Below are 12257 nucleotides of genomic sequence, written 5' to 3' on the forward strand. Positions count from 1 at the left end.
CCCTACAAAAAGTGTTATAACATCATCTTTATGCAGAGACGATCAAATACTATTCAACCAATTAATGTAGAAAACAGTTACAATAGAGGTGTGTCAGGTAGTTAAGGAGTAAAACATATTTTGTTATTTTCCTGGACTTTGTGGTGTTTTCGGGTTTTGTGAGCTTTAAAAAATTTGTAATTTGTTATGCTCATCTCAGTCTAGATAAACATTGACATTCTTACCTAATTTTGTATGTGTAATGTTGTATTCCTTTTCTCAAAAAGGGTGCCCCAGTTGTATATGTTTTGGGCTCCACAAAACCTGGATCTGCTGCTGTGGAGGTCCCACAGACCCCAGTGCCGGGCTCAGGAGGTCTGTTTCCTTACCTCCCTCCCACTAGATGTCCTGGCTTTCTTGTGACCTGGTGCCTTGTGTAGGGAATGTCTGAGCGGGGCATTTGGGGCCAGGTTGAACAGAGCATTTGGCACCCATGGGTGCTTGGTCATGAGGTGCTGGGTGCCCACAAAGTGTACTTCTCTTTAGCCAACCACCAGGAGGACCAAAAGAGGAGGGCAGGTAAGGGAGGTTCATGTCTAACTGAAGGCTGGGCAGTTGTGGTAATGACTTGGCTCCCATTAGCTTCTGTGAACTCATAGTTATCTTTAAATTCTTGGGCAACTTCCTCAGGAGAGGTTCACAGACTCCTTCAACAGCCCCTTCCTACACGGCCCCTACCCAATATCCCTGATTTCTTTTTAGTCTGGAGGAAATCCCCCCTCTTTCCTTGAGTTTCTATCAGAGGTACTCCCTCATTATGAACATTTTTTCCCTTGTTCTTTAAAAATGGACTTTTGGTCCCCTCGAAAATAGACCCTGGAATCACTAGCAGCCCCAAATCGAATTCTCCTATCCTGGGGTGGCAGGTGGGGCTATTATTCTTCAAGTCCTCCCAGGAGGATAAGAGAAAATATATGTATTCTATCTCTTTAAAGCAGCAAAGCAAGGGAAGAAATACCACATGGTTAAGTTGCCTTATTAAAAGAACCTCACTATTCATATCCTGGCACATACGTGATAAAGATTTATAGAATTTCAAAGTTGTAAGAGAGCCTACAGATCATCTCATCAACCCCTATGATTTTTTAATTAATTTTTATTTATTTATTTATTATTTATGGCTGTGTTGGGTCTTCGTTTCTGTGCGAGGGCTTTCTCTAGTTGTGGCAAGCAGGGGCCACTCTTCATCGCGGTGCGTGGGCCTCTCACTATCGCAGCCTCTCTTGTTGCGGAGCACAGGCTCCAGACGCGCAGGCTCAGTAGTTGTGGCTCACGGGCCCAGTTGCTCCGCGGCATGTGGGATCTTCCCAGACCAGGGCTCGAACCCGTGTCCCCTGCATTAGCAGGCAGATTCTCAACCACTGCGCCACCAGGGAAGCCCAACCCCTATGATTTTACAGATGAAGCATGTACAATCCCTAGAGGGTAAATGATGCAGCCAAGGACGAGGCTCTGTGAGCCGCAGAGCCAGCCCCACTCCAGGCCGCTTTGTCTCCAGTCCTGTGTTTTCCCTCTGTCACATTCACGTTAGATATGGTGAGGAAGTTTTAGATAGAGTTGTTGAATGCCATGTTAATACTATTCTATGAAAATGGATTTAAAAGTTTTTGTTGGAGGTTGAAAAGAAAAAAGTTCTCATTTATTTGAGTTGGCTTGACTGTGACCTGCCTGAAGGCTTCAGAAAAGGCTAGGTGAATTTTCAAGATCATTGTAGCTTTAATAGTGTATGGTATTCACTCATCCATCCTCTTTAGCAGGAATTTCTTGATGCATCTTCTGTAAACAGAGCACCATCTTGTGCACACAGAATAAAACAGTTATGGGATAAAAAATGGAATGTAAAACATGGTCCAAGCCCTCTGGGAGCTTAATATCCAGTTGAGGAGCAAACACTGTGCCCACCTTCCTCCAATATACAAACGCATTTAGTATTAGTACATGGCACTTATCAAAATTATGATACAGAGAATTGAGCACCACGGCATCTGTGTGAGCATAAATGTTTGCTGGACCAAATTCTTCTCCTTAAATTAAGATGAGTGTCAAGATTGTCTTACAGTTATTTAAGAATCATAAGCCATTATTTTGAGTGTTTTCCAAGGTAGGACATGCTTCCTTTCACAACCTTGTTGAGGCTTGGGTGCATAAGTATGCAGGTGTCCTATGTGGTAATGCATCTCCTTGATAGGGTAGGCCCCACAAACAGGGAAGCTAACACAGGAGATGGCTAGGAGGAGGCCAGTGCTCCAGCTTGGGTCAGAGGAAAGAATCAGGTAAATGCCTTGAAATTAGGTACATTCTTTTGTCTAGGATTTTATCCACTATTTGGGGAGGGGAGTGGCATGCAAAATTATGGTATTTTTGTCTGCAATCCTCAAAGCACAAAGCAAACAGTGGTTGAGAGTCCGCCTGCCGATGCAGGGGACACGGGTTCGTGCCCCGGTCCGGGAAGATCCCACATGCCACGGAGCGGCTGGGCCCGTGAGCCATGGCCGCTGAGCCTGCGCGTCCGGAGCCTGTGCTCCGCGACGGGAGAGGCCACAGCAGTGAGAGGCCCGTGTACCGCAAAAAAAAAAAAAAAAAAAAATTTGACATGACATTGGGCAGAAATAAAGCCTTTAGCAAAACCCAGCAGAGGCATCCTTCAAATGACTGGACTCTCTGCTGGGAGCATTTCTGGAAAGGTTGCTATGGGCCTATATATGTTGAGACTCTCCTGGAATTAAAAAAATGTGAAACTGGAACTTATCAATGCAGTGTTAGCTAAATTCTTATGCACTGAAAACAGTACCACCTCAGCAGAAGGCAGAAAATGAAGGAATAGAATATGCCCTAAGCCAAAGCACACCAGCTGCCTATTTGTTGGGGGCAGGGATGGTGAATGGGGAGTGAGTGAGTGATCAGAGGCCAATTCCTATAAAACCACCTAAAATTTTATGGCCAGGATGCTTCTGGATGGCTGGCTTTAGATGAGAAGCGAGGACAATGAGGCTACTTCTCAAGTGTAGATCAAATGTTTTAGATGGCAACAGCACTTAAGTGATAGAGGGGTGGAAAGAAAGAAAAGATCAGGGATTCTACCCAGATTAAGTTTTGCACAGTGACAAGGGATCTTTTTTTTTTTTTTTTTTTTGCGGTATTTATTTAGTACATTTGACTCTTGAGCAGCATGGGTTGAACTGGCCCGGTCCACTTATGCACGTATTTTTTTCCGTAAGTATGTACTACAGTACTATACAACCTGAAGTTGGTTGAATCCCCATATGTGGAAACGTGGATACAGAGGACTGACTTTAAAGTTATACATGGAGTTTTGACTCCGTGAGGGTCAACTGTGTAATGTTTTTGAGGTTCATCCATGTTGTAGCATTAGAGTAGTTACCATTTGATATGCTACTTCTGATGGACCACAGAAAAAGTAAAACTTAATTGTGTGTCTATCACCACTTTGGAAAAGGAGGCTTAAGGTCCAGTTCATTTCCCCAAATAGACCTCTTCCTCTTCTGGATTCTTTATCCTCATGTGAAATGGACATTGGTTGTTTGCTCACCCAGTCTCTGAGCCCCAAGGAGCAGCTCTTGATTGTGTGTAGGGCACAGTCTTTCCCCCACATAGCCTTTGGAGTTCACGTAACGCTGATCCAATCTCCTCACTTTGGAGTGGCCACTGACCTCAGGCTGTCTACTAAGGACTTTCATCCTATTGGCCACAGTTCACGATGGTCAAGTATTCCAGTTTTGGGGATCCCACTTGGAACTACAGAAATGTGTTTCCTTTCTGTTGGACTTGAAGCTGAGTCAGCCTGCCAGGTGTCTCCATGTAAAGAGCCAAGCCAACACAAAAGAAAGCAGAGGGAAAAGAAGGTGTGAGAGAGCTGAATCCTGGGAACATTGCTGAGCCACTTTGTCCAGTCATGTTTAATTAGTTACAAGACTTTTTGTCTTTTCTTATAGCAGTTTGAGTTGGACCTGTCACCGCAAGGCATGGGCCTGACCACACTCACCTAGGGCTGGGGCAGTGTGCATCGAGACATTCTATCCCCATGCCCCTTCTATCCCCATCCCCATGTGTTCTTTGAAGTGAGGACTCCAGTACTCTATCTTCTTGGCTTGTGTGGATAGTGCTTTACTCTGTCACAGCAGTACCGGAAAAGTAAAGTACTATTTAGTGTTTTGCTATTTACCCACCTACCTATTTATATCTCTCTCTTTACTCATAAGTATTTTTACTATAAGCTCATATGAAAGAAGAAATATGAACTTTTCCTCTTTGGTTTCACGACATTAGATCCTTGATAGGGATACTCTTTTTCGTTCAATACGTTGAAGGATAAAATTTCATTCAATAGCATAGAAAAAAATGTGGGTCATTTTACCAATAAAAAATCTTGAGGAATGTCATTTTATATCATCAGATCTTTCTGATTCAAGTTGTCATAAGCACTGTAAACAGAAAAAAAAAATAGCTTTCAAAAATTAGAGTGGCTTTTTTCCTCAGTCTTTTTAGATTCTCATGTTTCACAGTAATAAAGATGGAAACTGCATATTCCCTAAAAACATTCTCCTCTCCAACACAACTCAAGGTTTTAAGGTAAGCTCCCAACTAAAATTTGGTAAAAAATAACCAGGAGAGAAGTTTCCTTCCATTTTTCTCTTTTGCTTTAATTGAAAAAAAAGAAGATAAATTATAGAGGAATAGTCCCAAGGGCATATTCATTTCGTCAAGGATCTCTCTTTTCATTGCAGAGATTCACTTCACCTTTAGGCCTTTTGTGAGAGCACCAGAAATGAAACAGCTTCTTCAGAAATTATCTTGGCATGCAGAGGTTAATGAATTGATTTCTTTAAAGATTCAGATTTTTACATTAAAAAAACTCTAAACAATCTGGTTGAATATTGTAATAGGTTGAATTGTGTCCCCCAGAAAGATATGTTAAGTCCTAACCCCTAATATCTCAGAACGTGAGGGTATTTGGAAATAGGGTCGTTGCAGATGTAATTAGTTAAGATAAAGTCATGACTGGTGTCCTTATAAGAAGATGGTCTTGGGACTTCCCTGGTGGTGCAGTGGTTAAGAATCCGCCTGCCAATGCAGGGGACACAGGTTCGATCCCTGGTCCAGGAAGATCCCACATGCCACAGAGCAACTAAGTCCGTGCACCACAACTACTGAGCCTGCGCTCTAGAGCCCGCGAGCCACAACTACTGAGCCCATGGGCCACAATTACTGAAACCTCCATGCCTAGAGCCCGTGCTCCGCCACTGCAATGACAAGCCCGTGCATCGCAACGAAGACCCAACGCAGCCAAAAAATAAATTAAGAAAAGATGGTCTTGTGAAAGCAGTGGCAAGTAGTGAGAACACCGTGTGACAATGAAGACATTGGAGTTATGTGGCTGCAAGCCAAGGAACACCAAAGATTGGTAGCAAACCACCAGAAGCTAGGGAGAGGCGAGGAAGGATTCCCCTACAGTTTTCAGGGGGAACAGGGCCCTGCCTGACACCTTAATTTCGACTTCTGACCTCCAGAACCGTGTACAATAAATTTCGGTTGTTCTAAGCCACCTAGTTTGTGGTACGATGCTATGACAGTGCTAGAAAACTAATACATAATTATTTTTATATAATAATAGTACTATTTTACAATGATAGAAAAGAAAGAATACTGTAAATAAAACCCCTACCTCTATCAATTTCAAAAAATCTTGAGCTCTTTGCCACATCTACTGTGAGAATGAAGACCATCCTAAGCAATTGGACTGTTGATATCCCAGAAAATGTCAACATCACTCTGAAGGGATGCACAGTTATTGTGAAGGGTCCCAGAGGAACCCTGGAGAGGAACTTTAATTACATCAATGTAGACCCAATCTCCTTGGAAAGAAAAAGAGAGGCTCTGGGTTGATAAATGGTGTCTTAGTCAGTTCAGGCTGCTCTAACAGAATCCCATAAATTGAGTGGCTTATAAACAACAGAAATTTATTTCCCACAGTTCTGGAGGCTGGAAAGTCCAAGATCAAGGTCCTGGCAGATTCAGTTTCTGGTGAGGACCTACTTCTGGTTCATAGATATAAAGTCACTAATTCTCTTCATGAGGACTCCACCTCTCAAAGGCCCCACCTCCAAATACTACCACACTGAGAATTAGGTTTCAACATATGAATTTGAGAGGAACACAAATATTCAGTCTATAGCAGTGTGGAAATAGAAAGGAACTGGCTACATTTCAAACTATCCGTAGTTCATACACAGAACATGATCAAGAGCAAGATACTGGGCTTCCATCACAAGATGAGGTATGTATATTCTCACTTACTCATCAATGTTGTTATTCAGTAAAATGGGTCTCTTACTGAAATAGAATTTGTTGGGTGAAAAATACATTCATAGGATTTGGATGAGGCCAAGGCATTGCTTGTTCAGTATTTCAGGCCCAGAAAGATGAGTTAAATCTTGAAGGAAATGATGACTTCATATCAAATGTAGCTGCTTTGATTCACTCACAACAGTTAAAAGCAAGGATAACAGAAACATTTTGGATGGTACATGTTTCTGAAAAAGGAACAGTTTGGCAGGCTGATAAGATCTAAGAGTTGTCCAGCTATGGAAACCACAGGATGCTGGATGATTCCTAAGACCTATTTGTGAAACTTTAAAGATGCGATAAGAGCCCTCTATTGATTTGGGGCTTTTTTGAGAGAGAGAGAGAGAGAGAGAGAGAGAGGGAAGAGAGCGCTCGCTAGGTCACTTGGTAGTATTATGATCTACGATCCACGATCCTTAAAAAAAAAAAACTAGCGATTTCATGTTATAATGTAGAAGACTATATTTATGACAGAGCTCAAAATTCCCCCAAGGGCATGATGGGAAACAGGTGGTGTCCTGCACAACTGCTGTTTCCTTACGCTGGACCCAGCTCCTTAAACCCAGAGGTTCTCAAACTCTTGTGTGAGAACCCTCTTAGTGATCTCTGCATTTCCTCCCTCCCTTCCCTTTCCTCCTACTTCCTCTTGCTCCATTAAAAAACAAAAACCAAAAGACTCTATAAAACTACCAAACTAGATTTATGAAAACACTGCTACCCTTTAGATGGGACACCAGTGATAGAACTGATTTATTTTTAATGTGATATTTCTGTTATTTTTTTGGCAAACCATAAAATAACCCAAACACGCAAGAATTCAGTTTGCTGGCCACTTGGAAGACATTCCCAACTTCCACCCATCCCTGGGGGGCATCTTGAGAATTGCTGTGATAATTACCTGGTGCAGTGGTTTTAAACTCTGGTTGCACATGAAAATCGCCTGGGAAGCTTTAAAAGCCTTCTCGCTCCAGATCAATTAAGTGAGACACTCTAGGAATGGGGCCTAGGCAAAAGGAATTTGTAAAAGACCCTCAGGTAATTCTAACATGCAGCCAGGGTTGAGTAAAAGTGGTTTAATGTCATGTCTCTTTACTGTTGGAGTCGGAACTCTGATAAAGAGAGGCAGAGGTGAGCACCCATCTCTGCCACTTACTGCCCTCTGCTTTTTATCTGGTTGGAGTTATATAAAGCCTAAGTGGAACTAAGATTAAGCCTGGTAATTGTCATGGCAATGCCCTAGATTTTCCTATCAAATCCAATCTTATTTTGGATGGGGGACACAGAAGTGACTCTAGTGAAGTTAAAATATTTCTGTCCCTATTTAGAATATTCAGCATTAAATTCAAGAGTTTCCCCATACAATTTCAAACACTAAAACTTTTAAAAAGTTTGATTCTCACCTGAATCAAAAAAATGTATCATTAATTGTAAAGTGTGCTTGATCACAGAGAGTTATCTAGGCAATCAGCATCATATATAGCCTTTAATGCCTCCTGTCTGCTGAATGTGAGTTCTGCATATTGATCACAAATTTGCCAATTTCTCTGCTTATTCTTCCTCACTCCCTCCTTTGATTGAATATAAAATAAGCAGGATTTGAAAATCATAGAGCTGGGAGGGACATGTGGAAACCATTTTATCTAGTCTTCTGACTTTACAATTGGATGGCTAATCCACTAAGAGAGTCAGGCTACTGATTTCAGACGCAGGCAGCAGAAAGTGGCAGCTTGCAGCAAGCAATAGTAGGAAGCAAGATCTTAGTTCCAGGAATGGGAGTCCTAAACACTGGACCACAGGGGCCAGCAGCTAAGGCCTGGGTCCCTAGTTCTTACCTTCCTTGTCAAGAAAGAATTCAGGCAAGGAGGTAGAAGGTAAAGAGAAAAGTAAAAAGTTTATTGGAAAAACAAAGTACACGCGGAAAGACGCACCGGCGAACGGAGAGAGAGAGCTGCGCCTGTGGGAAGTTTAAGTCCTTTATAAGGGGGCAGTCTCCTGGGTCTTTTTCTTCTTTTTGGCCAATCATATTGTTTTGACCCTATGGCTAATTTGCTTCTGGACCCTCCCCTGGGTGCGTACGCACCCCTAAGTTAAGATGGATCCCACCGCAAAGGCCTCTGGGAGGAGATAGCAGGACTTACTATGGTCTGGCATCTCCTGCCATTTTGACCCTGTGAAGGCTTTTGCGCATGCGTAGTGTCTCCCTTGCCCCAAGGATGGGAAGTGTGTGACCTCTTGATCCTTTAATAGGGTTTAGTCCCACCGTGTCCCTGCCATAAAATGCCCAATGTCCGGTTATTTACCCTATTCCCGCTGCTGATTTTTATATCGAGGTGCAGATCTTGAAATATAGACAGGAGTCCGGTCATAAATATGTAGTCCTGGAGTCCATTTGTCTCTTGCTTCAGGAAATGTAAACAGGGGCTGGTAATGAATGTCCGGCCTGGAGCTCATCTTCCTTTCTCCCCAGGAGGTGTGAACAGGAGGCCAGTTGTAAATGTCTAGCCTGGAGCCCATCTACCTCTTGCCTCACTACCAAGGTCTTTTGTTAAATTAATGAATGCTGTAGCCTGGAGGATGGCCACATCCTTCTAACTGGCTCCCTCATTCCTGCCCACCCCCCACCCCCACCTTTTCTCCACACTGCAGTCAGAGTGATCATTCTAAATACAAATCCAATCAAGTCACTCGGTTCTTGCTTAACATTCTTCAATGACTCTGCATTTGCCTCAGGTGCAAATTCAAACTCCTTAGCCTCACTTAAAATCATCTGTAAACTGATCTGACCCTGTTTCCCTCTGCAGAGTCATCTCCTAGAGCTCACTCTAAATTGCAGTCAGACCAGGGTTCTCAGTGATCTAAATGCGCTTCTCCAAACGTGCCCTATATGCCACGACACATTTGCACATGCTGTTCTTTCCCTCCACGATGCTCTCTCTCCCTCTAGGTAAGGAGACCCTTTCTCTATTCTCCCAAGTGTATGGTTCATACCAGGTTGTAGCAAGCAGGGGAGACATCAGAAATTGCAGCACAAGGTATAGAAAATACGAGAGGACTTACTGAGATGAGGGTAGAAGTTTAGATGGACAGTATTTACATCCTGAAATAAAAGACCTTATTAACTGTTTTTGTATAAAGAGCTTCAAAGTTACATGTAAGACTAAGGTCAAATGGGTTGAGAATGGAACTCTCTGGGGTGGCAGCGGTAGTGATGATATTTCAATGGCCATAATGGGAGAGAGAATGCATTCTTTTATCTATCTATCTATCATCTATCTCTCTATTGTCTATCATTCTCTCTCTAATCTATCCATCTCTAGCTTTAGTTGGAGCTCAGGTACAAAGGTTTAAATTAACCACACTTCTTAGTTTATGCCATATCATTACCATTGGTCCACACAAAGCTTCTGTTTAATGTAGTTTGGTTTTTTGTTTTAACTTTTTAAAACTTTTACGCAGATTCCTTACTCCTGTTTCCTTCTTCCCACATAGGAAACTATTCTGATGTCTTTAATATGGATCCTTTTATTTGTATGCATTCACTGGGGTCCATATATTTAAAATTCACTTTTAGTGGTACTATGTTCTATAGCTCATTCTATATCTTTTTTCACTGTTTTTAATATTATACATGTTGCCATGTGTTTTTCAAGTCTGTGGCATTCTAACTGCTACAGTCACCATATTTGACCTATTTGTCTTCCCTTCCCTCATTCCAGGTAATGAGCACCCAGATAGCCTCCAACAAACAGTATTGAAATGTATATTCTCTTGTAAGTCCCCTTACGGATGTGTGTGAGACTGTCTTTGTGGTAGGTACTCAGGAACAGGTTCTAGAAATGTGCACACATTAGCTGACAAATGGCACTTGAGCTTTGCCAGGTTGTGCCGTGGAGTGTGCACCCATCCACATACCCACCAGTAGGGCGTGATATCCCTCCCTCCCCAACACTTGATGTTACCCAGCTCTCCAGCATCTGCCCACATTACTGGAGCAAAGTGATGCCTCATTTTGTTTTTTGTCTTTTAAATGAACTTTATTTTTTAGAGCAGTTTTAAGTTCACAGAAAAGTTGAATGGAAAATAGGGTGTATACTTGCCCCCACCCAGCTTCCTCCACTATCAACATCCTGCACGAGAGTGGTACATAAGTTTTTTTTGTTTTTTTTTTTGCTTTTAATTAATTAATTTATTTGTTTTTGGCTGCGTTGGGTCTTTGTTGCTGTGTGCGGGCTTTCTCTAGTTGCGGTGAGCGGGGGCTACTTTTCGTTGCGGTGCGCAGGCTTCTCATTCTCATTTTTCTCGTGTTGCAGAGGCTCTAGGCGTGCAGGCTTCAGTAGGTGTGGCACTCAGGCTCAGTAGTTGTGGCTCGTGGGCTCTAGAGCGCTGGCTCAGTAGTTGTGGCGCACGGGCTTAGTTGCTCCGCGGCATGTGGGATCTTCCCAGACCAGGGCTCGAACCCGTATCCCCTGCACTGGCAGGCAGATTCTTAACCACTGCGCCACCAGGGAAGCCCCCTGTATATGTTTTAATTGATGAGCCTACACTGACATATAATCGCCCCAAGTCCAAAGTTTACACTAGGATTCACTCTTGGTGTTGCACAGTCTATAGATTTTGACAAAAGTATAAGGACATGTGTCCACCTTTATAGTATCATACAGAATAGGTTCACTGCCCTAAAAATCCTCTGTGCTCCCCTGATTCATCCCTCTCTCCTTCCTAACCTCTGGTAATCACTGATGTTCCCTGTCTCTGTAGTTTTGCCTTCTCCAGAATGTTATATAGTTGGAATCACATAGGATATAGCCTTTTCTGATTGGCTTCTTTAACTTAGTAATATCATTTAAGATTTCTCCATATCATTCCATAACTTAATTACTTCTTTTTAGTGCTGAGTAATACTTCATTGTCTGGATGTACCACATTTTACTTATCCATTAACCTACTGAAGGATGTCTTAATTACCTCCAAGTTATGACAATTGTGTCTAATTGTTTTGTGAATCCCTTAACTGCTTATTGTGGATATACATAATTTTACTACTTGTGTCTTTTAACCTTCCCACTCGTTTTGTATGTGGTTGATTTACTACCTTCACTGTATACTTGCCTTTACCAATGAGCTTTTTCCTTTTGTAATTTTCATGTTTTTAGTTGTGGCCTTTTCTTTTTTACTTAGAGAAATCCCTTTAACATTTCTCGTAGAGCTGGTTTGGTGGTGCTGAACTCTTTCAGGTTTTTTTTGTTTTTTCTTTTTTTGTGGTACGCAGGCCTCTCACTGCTGTGGCCTCTCTCGTTGCGGAGCACAGGCTCTGGACGTGCAGGCTCAGTGGCCATGGCTCACGGGCCCAGCCACTCCGTGGCATGTGGGATCTTCCCAGACCGGGGCACGAACTCGTGTCCCCTGCATCGGCAGGCGGACTCTCAACCACTGCGCCACCAGGGAAGCCCTTTCAGCTTTTACTTGATGGCAATTATGAATAAAGCTACTACAAATATCTGTGTGCAGGTTTTTGTGTAAATTTCCAACTCATTTGTGTAAATAATAATAAGTGCCATTGTTGGATTGTAGGTAAGAGTATGTTGAGTTTTGTAAGAAACCACAATACTGTCTTCCAAAATAGCTGTAGCATTCTGCATTCCCACCAGTAATAAGAATTCCTGCTGCTCCACATCCTCACCAGCATTTGGTATTGTCAGTGTTCTGGATTTCTACCATCCTAATAGGTGTGTAGTGTCTTAATTTGGATTTCCCTAATGACATATGATGTTGGGCATCTTTTCATATGCTTATTTGCCATCTGTGTATCTTCTTTGGTGAGGTGTCTCTTTAGGTCATTTGTCCAATTTTTAATC

The 12257-nt window shown here is 42.5% G+C and overlaps 1 protein-coding gene and 1 pseudogene across 1 annotated transcript in view; both read left to right on the top strand.

The window, feature by feature from the left end:
- Positions 1–12257, top strand: part of MEGF10 (multiple EGF like domains 10) — a 368384-nt gene that overhangs the window by 83348 nt on the left and 272779 nt on the right. The gene's annotated exons all lie outside the window — the stretch shown is intronic.
- Positions 5773–6628, top strand: LOC137221006 (large ribosomal subunit protein uL6-like; annotated as a pseudogene).

The sequence above is a fragment of the Pseudorca crassidens genome, chromosome 3 (genome assembly GCF_039906515.1).
Source record: "Pseudorca crassidens isolate mPseCra1 chromosome 3, mPseCra1.hap1, whole genome shotgun sequence".
Taxonomy (NCBI): domain Eukaryota; kingdom Metazoa; phylum Chordata; class Mammalia; order Artiodactyla; family Delphinidae; genus Pseudorca; species Pseudorca crassidens.